General features: G+C 38.2%; 1 protein-coding gene across 4 annotated transcripts in view; it reads left to right on the forward strand.

Moving 5' to 3' along the window:
- The window catches only part of LOC120779556 (GIGYF family protein CG11148), a 46895-nt gene continuing 34074 nt past the window's right edge, over window positions 1-12821 (forward strand). For 3 of the 4 annotated variants that reach the window (XM_040111897.1, XM_040111899.1, XM_040111898.1), the window contains exon 1: window positions 1-121. The gene's annotated coding sequence lies outside the window, so the exon portion shown is untranslated. The remainder of the gene's footprint in view (window positions 122-12821) is intronic. The other variant, XM_040111900.1, reaches the window with a different exon arrangement.

Raw genomic sequence — 12821 nt, forward strand, 5'->3', positions numbered from 1 at the left:
ACTTTCTTCGGCCTTTTGGCTTATAGAATTCGTTCGTTCGTTTAAACTACGGAGAGTACACGTCGTGTGCGATTTATTGCAAAAAAACTAAAAACGTGAAAATTCCCTTGGATTTATAAAAGTATGCAATTATTTCTTATTAATTAGATGTAATAAGACTTTGTGATAAGTTAGGTGTTTTATGGTAATTTCTTGATTTTGATTGTGACTACGTGACATTGGTTTCTTATAAATTATTAACATAAATATGGTAATAGCATGGTAGGGAGAGTAAGGAAAAACTAAAATTTCAATTTAAATAAATGTTATGTCTTTGATTATATTATGCGCTAAAACGAATTAAGCAAATAGTTTCTTCAAAATTATGCAAAGGTATGGACATTCACATGGAAAATCTCTCGAATCGTTCATCACCGAGATTGGTTTACGAACGAGTTAAATAAGTGAAGTGACAAAGTTTGGAGTATGCATCCATATTCTTTATGTTGATGATATATGTAAATGAAAGATGGACTATTACAAATATAGAAAATAGGCCCAAATTGTGAAAAATAACTTTTTTCCGTTAAAGCAACAAACGAATTAAAGAAGTACTATAACGAGTTATAATATTTACTCGTTACATATAGTAGTGATGCTTTCCCAAAGGAACCATGGTAAAATAGTAGTGCGAGAAGACAATAGTTAACATAACATAACGGCGAATGTTTACTTTAGTATCCCATTTTGAAGAGGTTTTGCGCAAAGGGTGAGGGAGCTGGTGGCTTGCTACCCCGCTCATTTGAAAGGTAATGAATGGAGCTTTTGAATAATAGCACCTATCCCCCCCTAGGGCCACGGGGGGCTCTACGGCATCCTCCGGGTAAAATTTAGAATAGCATCCCCGGATTTCGGGGATAAAATGGGTATCAGTGGAAAGGTGACGCTCTCCAGATCACGAAAATATATATATATAGTTGCCGCTAACTTATAGTTTTAAAGATATTTGCATTTAAAGTTGAAAAATTGACAACTTTTACATTGATAATTTGTATATTGTGAGTAACATTTTCACTTATATTATGCACTTTTCACTTAGTAACGCTTCACTATAACGTTTCTGTATATTAACTTTTTTAATATTTGTTGTAAATAAAGCTTTATTTTAGTTTCAATTCTTTGCATTTGCACAATAAGAAAAGGGTTGCCATGGTTATTTTTTTTAAGCGCGGCACGGAAAAAAATAACCATGGCAACCCTTTTCTTATTGTGCAAATGCAGAGAATTGTAACTAAAATAAAATAATTAAAATAAAGCTTTATTTACGACAAATATTAAAAAAATTAATATACAGAAACGTTATAGTGAAGTGTTAGTAAGTGAAAAGTGCATAATATAAGTGAAAAAGTAACTCACGATATACAAATTATCAATGTAAAAGTTGTCAATTTTTCAACTTTAAATGGAAATATCTTTACAACTATAAGTCAGCGGCAACTATATATATATATTTTCGTGATCTGGAGAGCCTCACCTTTCCACTGATACCCATTTTATCCCCGAAATCCGGGGATGCTATTCTAAATTTTACGCAAAATATTAGTGTTACCATATTTTGTAATGGAATAAAAATAAAAAAAATAAAGATTATAACGTCATAACTAAATTCATTAGCGTATGATAAGTAACGTAAAATCATTCAGAATTCTCATTATTTTGATAAATCCCGGTGTTGGATCGGACGAAAAGGAGTTCAACGCAAACACAGGTGTTGGTCCGACTGAGGGTTATTTTTTTGAAGCGCGGCCGAAGGCCGCCAACGCAAAAAGGAGTTCAACGCAAAAGAACTGAGCACGTCAAGGTGATGGTCCGACCGAGGGTTATTTTTTTTGAAGCGCGGCCGAAGACCGCCAATACAGAAAGGAATTCTATGCGGAAAACTAATGTGTTATATATTTCCTGTCATTAAGGTATTATTTGTTTTCTTTACTTCTTTTGGTTCTTCTGTTAAATATGAACGTAAGGTAGCACGGATTATTAGCTAGAATGCAACCCTTTTGTTATTGTATGAACAAAAATAAATGAACAAAAGGTAAATGTTGAATAAAAGTTATTTTTGCACTATTTAATATGAAATAAATGGTTAGAAACGAATTAGTGAAGTGCTAGTGGATATAAAAGTTAAAAATATAAGTATAAAATCCATTATAAATGGCATTGTATATAATTGAATTTTTGAACTTTAAATGCAAATATCTCAAAAACCATAAGTCAGCGGCAACTATATGTATATATTTTCATAATCTGGAGGACCTCCTCTATCCGCACATACCCATTTTAACCCCGAATTTCGGGGATGCTATTCTAAAATTTACCCAAAAAATGTTTATAGGTGTTTTGAGTCACCCTAGTATTTGGGTTGGGTTTATTTTAGCAATTTTAATTTTTTTCATGCATTTGAGTTTTTTTTTATTTATTTTTATTGTTTTCAATCATTTGTGATATGGTAACACTTATTATTTGACAACACGGAACACTTATTGTTATTGTGCGTGTAATAATATTTATGTAAAATATAAAATGCTTATTTTAAGCAAACATCTAAAATATTAATAAAAAATAAATATGTAGAAATATTGTAGTGAATTGTAAGTGTATAAAAAGTGCATAATACGGAAGAAAAACTAACCATAATTCGAGAAATTGCAAAATTAAATTTGCAAAATTTTCAACTTTAAATGCAAATATCTCGAAAACTATAAGTTTGCGGCGGCAATAATTATATATATTCTTAATCTGGAGCATCAGCAGTATCCAACCGTACCACTTTTAACCCTGAAATCGTGGGATGTTGTACTAAAGCCGACCCTTTTTTGCATTACTTAATATAAAATAAATGATTAGAAACGAATTAGTGAAGTGTTAGTGGATATAAAAGTATAAAATTTAAATATAAAATGTGGGAAACTTTAGTATACAATCCCACGATTTCAGGGTTAAAAGTGGTATGGTTGGATAGGCCTGATGCAAACTTATAGTTTTCGGGATGTTTGCATTTAAAGTCGAAAATTTTGCAAATTTTATCTTGCAATTCCTCGATTTCTAGCAATTATTTATTTCATATTATGCACTTCACTACATTGTTTCTACATATTTATTTTTCAGAAATTATTTAGTTATTTGCTTAAAATAAGCATTTTATATTTTACACAAATTTCATTCCATGCACAATAACAAAAGTATTCCGTGTTGACAGATAATAAGTGTTGCCATAATTACACATTCATCAAACGAATAAAAATGAATAAAATAACTCAAACGCACGAAACAAATACCATCTGAAATAAATTTTCCATTGTAATAAAAAAAGTGCTTAGGCTTATAAGTAGGTATGTTTAATTGCATCTAATAAATTGACAAAAGGATCATAATAATTATTTGCAATATTTTTCCTCCAAATATACTCAAAAATTAAATTGAATCAATCAAACACGTGTTAGCGCGTGAAATGAGCTTTCCAAAAAGGTATAGTATGACCCGATGCGACGAATAAAACTAGAACTACGCGCTTTCAGCGACAACTAGCGAAAATACCGCAAGACTTTTTTGACAACCTAATATTTTTAATTTGAATACTTCTATATATTTTTGAATTTGTATCCTGGATACAGTCATAAACGCGGAATTCAAATATAATGAATATGAAAATAATTACAAAACGGGAAAAAAATAAACGGTACATTGTTTATTATTAACAATACCCGTTATAGAAAATGTAGTTTAAAAAGGGGAACCGCGGAATTGATAAATGTGAAGATAATGACAAAACGGACAACAAAAAGAATGGTACCTTGTTTAGTTGTAACAATATCCGTTATAGAAAATGTAGTTTAAAGAGGGTGATATACCCTATTTAACATAACTTTTAGATTTCCTTTGTGCATTGACAGCCTTCGGTCGTGCTTAAAAAACACCCTGGCCGATCCCACACCAAAGTAACCATTTGTGCATTGGAGGCCTTCGGCCGCGATTCAAGAAAAAATAACCTAAAACTCCTTTTTGAGTTGGCGCTTCGAAAAAAATAACTCTGGGCGATCCAACAACGGGGTGAGTCAGGTTCCTTTTTGCATTGGCGGTCTTTGGCCGCGCTTCAAAAAAATTATCCTGGCCGATCAAAAATCATGATATATCAAGAAAAGGAGTAATGATTTATGTATTTGGGGTATAATCCTATTTTTTATTCATTTTAATTCGTCTGATAAATCTGTAATTATGGCAACACTTATCATATGTCAACACGGAATACTTATGTTATTGTGCATGGAATGAAATTTGTATAAAATATAAAATGCTTATTTTAAGCAAACAACTAAATAATTAGTGAAAAATAAATATGTAGAAACAATGTAGTGAAGTGTATGTGCATAACATGAAATAAATAATTACTAGAAATCGAGATATTCTTATTCTTAATTGGCGTAGACACCGCTTACGCGATTATAGTCGAGTTAACAACAGCGCGCTAGTCGTTTCTTCTTTTCGCTACGTGGCGCCAATTGGGTATTTCAAGCGAAGCCAGGTCCTTCTCCACTTGATCCTTCCAACGGAGTGGAGGTCTTCCGCAGAACTTTTCTCTCGAAAACTCGTAACGTCAACTCATCGGTTGCTGTCATCGTCCAAGCCTCTGCAACATGTAGCAGGACGGGAATTATGAGTGACTTATAGAGTTTGGTTTTTGTTCGTCGAGAGAGGACTTTACTTTTCAATTGCCTACTCAGTCCGAAGTAGCACCTGTTGGCAAGAGCAATCCTGCGTTGGATTTCCAGGCTGACATTGTTGGTGGTGTTTACGCTGGTTCCAAAATAGACGAAATTATCTACAACTTCAAAGTTATGACTGTCAACAGTGACGTGAGAGCCAAGTCGCGAGTGCGACGACTGTTTGTTTGATGACAGGAGATATTTTGTCTTGCCCTCGTTCACTGCCAGACGCATTTGTTTTTCTTCCCTGTCCAGTCTGGAGAAAGCAGAACTAACGGCGCGGGTGTTGAGGCCGATGATATCAATATCATCGGCATACGCCAGCAGCTGTACACTCTTATAAAAGATTGTACCTGCTCGATTAAGTTCTGCAGCTTGAATTATTTTCTCCAGCAGCAGGTTGAAGAAGTCGCACGATAGGGAGTCGCCTTGCCTGAAACCTCGTTTGGTATCGAACGGCTCGGAGAGGTCCTTCCCGATCCTGACGGAGCTGTTGGTATTACTCAACGTCAGTTTACACAGCCGTATTAGTTTTGCGGGAATACCAAATTCAAACATCACGGCATAAATGCAGCTCCTTTTTGTGCTGTCGACAGCAGCTTTTGAAATCGACGAGAAGGTGGTGTGTGTCGATTCTCCTTTCACTGGTCTTTTCAAGATTTAGCGCATGGTGAATATCTGGTCGGTTGTTGACTTTCCAGGTCTGAAGCCACACTGATAAGGTCAATCAGTTTGTTGACGGTGGGCTTTAATCTTTCACCACAATACGCTCGATAGAACCTTATACGCGATGTTGAGGAGGCTAATCCCACGGTAGTTGGCGCAGATTGTGGGGTCTCCTTTTTTATGGATTGGGCATAGCACACTTAAATTCCAATCGTTGGGCATGCTTTCGTCCCACCATATTTTACAAAGAAGCTGATGCATGCTCCTTATCAGTTCTTCGCCTCCGTGTTTGAACAGCTTGGCCGGCAATCCGTCGGCCCCTGCCGGTTTGTTGTTCTTCAGGCGGGCAATTGCTATTCGAACTTCTTCATGGTCGGGCAATGGAACGTCTGCTTCATCGTCATCGATTGGGGAATCGGGTTCGCCTGCTCCTGGCGTTGTGCATTCACTGCCATTCAGCAGGCTGGAGAAGTGTTCCCTCCATAATTTAAGTATGCTCTGGGCATCGGTCACTAGATCACCTTTGGGGGTTCTACAAAAGTATGCTCCGGTCTTGAAACCTTCTGTAAGCCGCTGCACTTTTTCGTAGAATTATCGAGCATTACTCCTGTCGGCCAGCTTATCAAGCTCTTCGTACTCACGCATTTCGGCCTCTTTCTTCTTCTCTCTACAAATGCGTCTCGCTTCTCTCTTCAACTCTCGGTATCTATCCCATTCCGCACGTGTAGTGGTCGATCGTAAGGTTGCGAGGTAGGCAGCCTGTTTTCTCTCCGCTGCGACACGGCACTCCTCGTCGTACCAGCTGTTCTTTTGCACTTTCCGAAAACCAATGGTTTCGGTTGCAGCTGTGCATAAGAGTTTGAAATGCCGTCCCACAGTTCCCTTTTACCGAGTTGTTGACGAGTGCTCTCAGAGAGCAGGAGTGCAAGCCGAGTAGAAAATCGTTCGGCTGTCTGTTGTGATTGCAGCTTCTCGACGTCGAACCTTCCTTGTGTTTGGTGGCGTGCGTTTTTTGCTTCAAAGAGGCGAGTGCGAATCTTAGCCGCAACAAGATAGTGGTCTGAGTCGACGTAGGACCTCGGAGCGCACGCACATCTAAAACACTGGAGACGCTGGAGACACTATCACAGCATGATCGACCTGGTTGGTAGTTTTTCGATCCGGAGACAGCCAGGTAGCTTGATGAATCTTCTTATGCTGGAATCTAGTACTACAGATAACCATATTTCGGGCCCCGGCGAAGTCGATCAGCCTCAACCCATTTGGGGATGTTTCGTCGTGGAGGCTGAATTTACCGACCGTAGTGCCAAAGATACCTTCTTTACCCACCCTGGCGTTAAAGTCGCCAAGCACGATTTTGACATCATGGCGGGGGCAGCTCTCATAAGTGCGCTCCAAGCACTCATAAAAGACATCTTTGGTCACATCGTCCTTCTCTTCCGTCGGGGCGTGGGCGCAAATCAGCGATATGTTGAAGAACCTCGCTTTGATGCAGATTGTGGCTAGACGTTCATTCACCGGAGTGAATGATAGTACTCGGCGACGGAGTCTCTCTCCCACCACGAATCCAACACCAAACTTGCGCTCCTTTATATGGCCACTGTAGTAAATGTCACAAGGACCTACTCGTCTCTGTCCTTGTCCCGTCCATCGCATTTCTTGTGATCGGTGATGTCAGCCTTTTTTTTGCGAGGGCATCAACCAGCTGGGCAGCGGCACCTTCCCAATTAAGGGACCGGACATTCCAGGTGCATGCCCTCAAATCGTAGTACTTATTTCGTTTGCCGTGGTCGTCATCAAAAGGGGGGTCTCTCATCCGAGGCTGCTTTTTATTTTTCAATGGAGTGTTTTTTTTTACGTGGCGGGTCCCAAATCCAGCGCACAACCCTATGTAGGGGATGTTTCGCCTTCTCACATTAGCTCGCCTTCGAACGGATGTTCTTAGGCTACCCAGAGGATACTTGGTCAAAGACCGGAAGTAGTGAGCTGCTTGAGCCATGTGTAAAAGAATCGTTTCTGGCCACTCTCAACTGAATGGCGATCAGAGAACTTTCACCTTGCGTGAACTTCTACACATGACTCCTGAGTGGTATTAGTTACAGATATTACATGACAGCTTAATATAAGTTACAGTGCTATGGATTCTTCGCAGGGTTGCAATTAAATTGCTTCGTTCTCTCCATAACCTCCCCTCGAAGAATTTTGATTGCATCATAATTTATGAACATTTATTTGTCATGCCCATATTTTCGATGCATTCGTAGTGTTTTCCCGTAGGCAATCCTTTGGTAAGGACATCAGCTGGCATATCTTCTGTTGGCATATTATTCAAATTGATATCGCCGCTTTGATGCTTCTCGCGTATGAAGTGATGACGTACATCTATGTGCTTAGTACGTGAATGAAATGCTATGCTCTGGACTAACTTCTGTGCACTTTGGCTGTCGTTGTAAATAGTTATACTTTCGTGCATAAACCCGATCTCATTCATCATTTCTCGTAAGTACATAGCCTCTTTTGTAGCTTCACTCAAAGCCATGTATTCGGATTCGGTACTTGAAAGTGATACTGTCTTCTGCTTACGGGCTTCCCAGGATATTGCGGCACCAGCCAATATAAAAGCGTAACCGGAATATGAACGTCTATCGGTTAAATTACCACCCCAATCAGCATCGAGGACTGCATACAATTCTTCATCTGTTTGCTTATAAAGTAAGCCATAATTTAAAGTTCCTTTTAAATATCGCAGTTCTCTTTTGGCCGCTTTCCAATGCTCGAAACTATAATTAGAATTTAATTGAATTGGCTTAGAAAATTAACTGCGAATGCTAAATCAGGTAGTGTTGTTACAGCCAAATACAATAGACCGCCAATTAAACTTTGATATGGAATATTCTATATTTCTTTGTTGTCTGACTTAACTGGTTTTTCAAATTTGCAATTGTATTCGAGGGGTGTCTTGACTGGTTTACAGTCTTCCATTTTAAAACGTTTTAAAATATTAATAGCGTAATCTCGTTGATTTAAAAATAATGTATGATTCTTCAAATCTTGTTTAAATTCAATACCCAGACATATTTTAACTGGTCCTAAATCTTTCATTTCAAAACTTTCCGAAAGAGATTTCTTGACTTCTTTTAACCACTTATGATCATTCGTAGCAATGAGTAAATCGTCTACATACACTGTAATTAACATTATCTTTGATTTTTGTTTCAATATAAATAAACATGGATCGCATTTAGATGCACTAAATCCGATTTGTCTTAGTTTATTCGTTAATTTTTGATACCATTGAAAACCAGACTGTCGTAGCCCTTATAAAGATTTGTGTAGTCTACATACCGGATCTTCGCTTTTCGATATTGACTTCTGCCATTTTCTGCTGTACATCGTATTTCTTCAGCTTTAGCCTTATTTATGTTTGTCGGATATCCTGCTGCTACCTTTTTAAGGGTTACATCTAAGTATTCAGGTATTTCCATATATACTGCTTCATCTAGGTCACCGTTCAAATAAGCAGTCATAACATCCATTTGATGTATTTCTGAATGTGTTCTTTTGGGTTGCAATTGCAGCCATCATTCTGATCGAAGTTAATCTCGTAACTGGGGAATAAGTGATATTGAAATCCTCCCCTGGACGTTGCGAGCATCCTTTTGCTACCAGGCGTGCTTTTTTAACATTACCTTCTTTTGTACGAAACACAAAACGATTCCCAATGACTTTTCGTCCTACAGGTCGATCTGTTCCTGTCCCATGTTTTGTTTGAAATTTGAGCCATATATTAATTTTCAACGGCACGCAGCCACATATTACATTCTTCACAGTTTATAGCTTCTTGAAAAGTAGTTGGATCATTTACTAGTGATATATTTGCATATTCACATTCTTCAAAATCTACACTAGATTCAGATTCATTATCAGTTCTCTTAGTTGAGACTTCATGAAATGACTTCTTGGGCCGTCCACGGGTTCCACTTCGAATTAACTTTGGTCTACCTTTGCCCCTTTTCGGAATGATTGATTAATTGTTTATATTTTCATTTTCGCTTGAAGACCCCTCAGATTCAGCTATACTTTCGTCTTTTCGTATATCGAAATCTATCTCCACAGATCCATCTTCAGAGTATTTATCATCATTTCTACCAAATGTTTCATCTAAAAATTTCACATCTCGACTGACTACAACCCTCTTCTTTTGAGGAGACCACAATCGATAAGCATTAGCTTCATTCGAATAACCTACTAGTATACATTCTTCAGACCTGAAATCAAATTTGCCATTGGACTTATCTTTTATTAAAAAGTAACATTTTAAACCAAATGGTCTGAAGTGAATGACTGTGGGAGTTTTACCTGACCACATCTTGATAGGCACTTCATCTTCTAGGACTTTTGTGGGACACCTATTTCGAATATAGTTCGCTGTGTTTACAGCCTCTGTTATTGATTGTGTTAACATGTATCTAGACATTTCTAAAAGAGTTCTATTTTTTCTTTCAGCTATGCCATTTGGCTGTGGAGCGGTCAAACGCCGCTTAATTCCACATTCGTTTAAATAGTTTTGAAATTCGCTACTCATATACTCCAGACCCGTTGTCTGTCTGTAGTGTTTTAACTTTCTTCCCTGTATACGTTTCCTCCAGATTCTTAAATATTTTAAATTTTTCTAAAACTTCTGACTTATTTTTCATAAAATAAACCTCGGAATATCTCGAAAAATCGTCAGTGAATGTCACCAAGTACTTTGCACCTGAATGTGAGCAAACCTTCGTTGGACCGCAAACGTCGCTGTGTACAATCTCTAGTAACTCTGTTGTACGTTGGTCCCTCTGCTTTGAAAATCTTTCTCGTGTTTGCTTTTCGTTTAAACAGATGTCGCAAGTTTGCAGTTTTTCATTTGTATGAAAATGTATACCGTGTACCATACCAATTGCGCGTTTTAAATCTTTTTCGTTTAGATGGCCCATTCGTACGTGCCATGTATTTATGCTATTTGGCTTCATTTGCGAAAACCTCGCAGATTGTTCAAAGCTTTTAACATATTGCAAATCACCGATTCTTATCGCTGTCAGAATAGTTTCCCCATTCTTTGAAATGACAGCTTCATTTCGCCGAAAAATTACTTCATATCCCTTATTCGTTATTTTCGAAACGGAGAGTAAATTCGTTCTTAAATCTTTAACGTACAATACATTTTCGAAATTAATTGAGAGTCTTGCTAATCTCTCTAAAGTTATTGAATTCGCTCTTTTTCGTACTCATATGTGATGAACAGCCGCTGTCTAAGCACCAATATTCACCGGCGTTTGTTATTGTACATGCTGATTCGAATAAGATGGATTTTTCGAAGTTCTCCTTTTTCGTTCCTGTAGTTGTGTTGTAGTTTTTTACCTTTTGATTTGATGGACAATTTGGTGATATGTGACCAACTTCGCCGCACTTGTAGCAAGTTCGTTTTTCTTGCTTTCCTTTTGTTGACTTTTTGTTGTGATTTTTAGTGTTGTTTTGTTGTGATACATCATTTGTGTATCTGATGTTTGTTCTTCGTTGAGCAACTAACACGTTATGCTGCTGCTGCTTCTTTTGCTTGCCTGGATTGTTCTTCTTCCAGTATTTTAACTCTTAAAATATCTGGCTTGGGGAGTTCATCTCTAGTTTCCAGCGCACATCGGAACGTCTCAAACGAATCTGGTAAACTATAAAGAAGTAATATCGTTAATAAATCATCCCCAACAGTAACATTTATTTCCTTCAATTTGTTGACAGCATGGAAAAATTCATTTAGATGTTCGCGAACGTTATCGCCCTCCTTCATGCGGCGAGTGCAACACGTTTCAGTAGGGTGGCTTTTCGCGCAGGACCCTTTGACTGGAACGTAGACTCTAACTTTTTTCACATTTCGTGTGAAGTTACGCATTCAGTTATCAGACCCAATTCTGATGGTGTACTTGAAAGCGCGTTTAGCGGATCAATCCTCACAGTTGAGCTCGCCATTTATGTTATTATAACCATATATAATTCAGTTGATGATGTATTAAACTTTTTAGTCAATGTAGCCAATAAAATATAACTTTAATTTAAAAATCTATGGCCTGGGCCCATAACCTGTTGTTTTTACATGCGTTTATTTCAATCAATTTAACAGAAGTGAGTGATATTATGTACAGATATTACATGACAGCTTAACTTAAGTTACAGTGTTATGGATTCTTCGCAGGGTTGCAATTAAATTGCTTCGTTCTCTCCAACAGTTTTTAATCCACTACGTTTTCCAAATGACTGTTTAGTAATTATGTTTGTTTTTACCACACTTACCACCATTGCTGAAATGAACATACATAGTAGTAACTGGGAAATCCCCTTATACGATAACTCCTACCTACACATTTTGCTCGCATGATATTTACATTGCTGAAATGGATATCTCCAGCGATGATACCGACTTTTGTCCAGTTCGTCGCAAACAATTGCACTTGTTATCAAGTAGCGACGAATAATTATGTAGCAATGTAAATATATTTCTTCCTTATTTCTATTCTTATTTTTCTGTTGTTAGTTCTGGATTAACAGATTTCTTTTATTTTTTGCTTAATCTACCAATTTTTCACCTGTATGAATAATGTACTTTAAGTTGATTGATTGATTGAAAGATGAGGAATGCACCGCGGCCTTTGGTCTATTGTGCCCTCTCATAACTCACATGAACTCACCTAGCCACAGCACATTGATGAAGTCCAATATTCTTCCGGGTGCTAGTGAGGCTATGCGATCCCTATCCGGAAACATGGATCCAAGGGCCTTAGTCCTGCGTCTATAGACTGCTGTGCAGTCGATCAGCAGGTGTTCCGGTGTTTAAGGCTTCCTGTCGCAGAACCGGCAGTTAGCGCAAGGAGATAGGCCCCAGTTATACAAATGCCTATTCAGCTTGCAGTGGACGGTATAAAATGCGACCAGTAGCCAGAGTTTATTTGTGCGGAGGTTAATTACAACTTTGAACCTGCTCACGTTGTACCCTCCAATTAGCAACTCGACATGTCGCATGCCGTGTGTTCGTTGCCAATGCTCTTCCCTGCCAACTCCTTCCTTGCGGAACAGCTCCTTTATGGTATGGGGACCCACCCCAGTAAAGGGTTCGGGTCCTACCATTTTGGTGGAAGCTGCGGAGCGGGCGAGCTCATCAGCCAGTTCGTTCCTCCGTGATCTGGCACCCAGATTAGGTGCGTCTGGTTTCTTTCAGCAAGGCTGTTCAGCCGTTCTCTGCACTTCTGCACTAGTAGCGATTTGATCTCGTAGGAGGAGATGGCTTATAGTGCCGCTTGACTATCGCTGAGTATGGTTATTCGCTCATTGCGATAGTTGCGATGGAGGTTTATCTCTTTGCACCGACTTATGGCAAAGACTTCTGCTTGG

The sequence above is a fragment of the Bactrocera tryoni genome, unplaced genomic scaffold (assembly GCF_016617805.1).
Source record: "Bactrocera tryoni isolate S06 unplaced genomic scaffold, CSIRO_BtryS06_freeze2 scaffold_11, whole genome shotgun sequence".
Taxonomy (NCBI): domain Eukaryota; kingdom Metazoa; phylum Arthropoda; class Insecta; order Diptera; family Tephritidae; genus Bactrocera; species Bactrocera tryoni.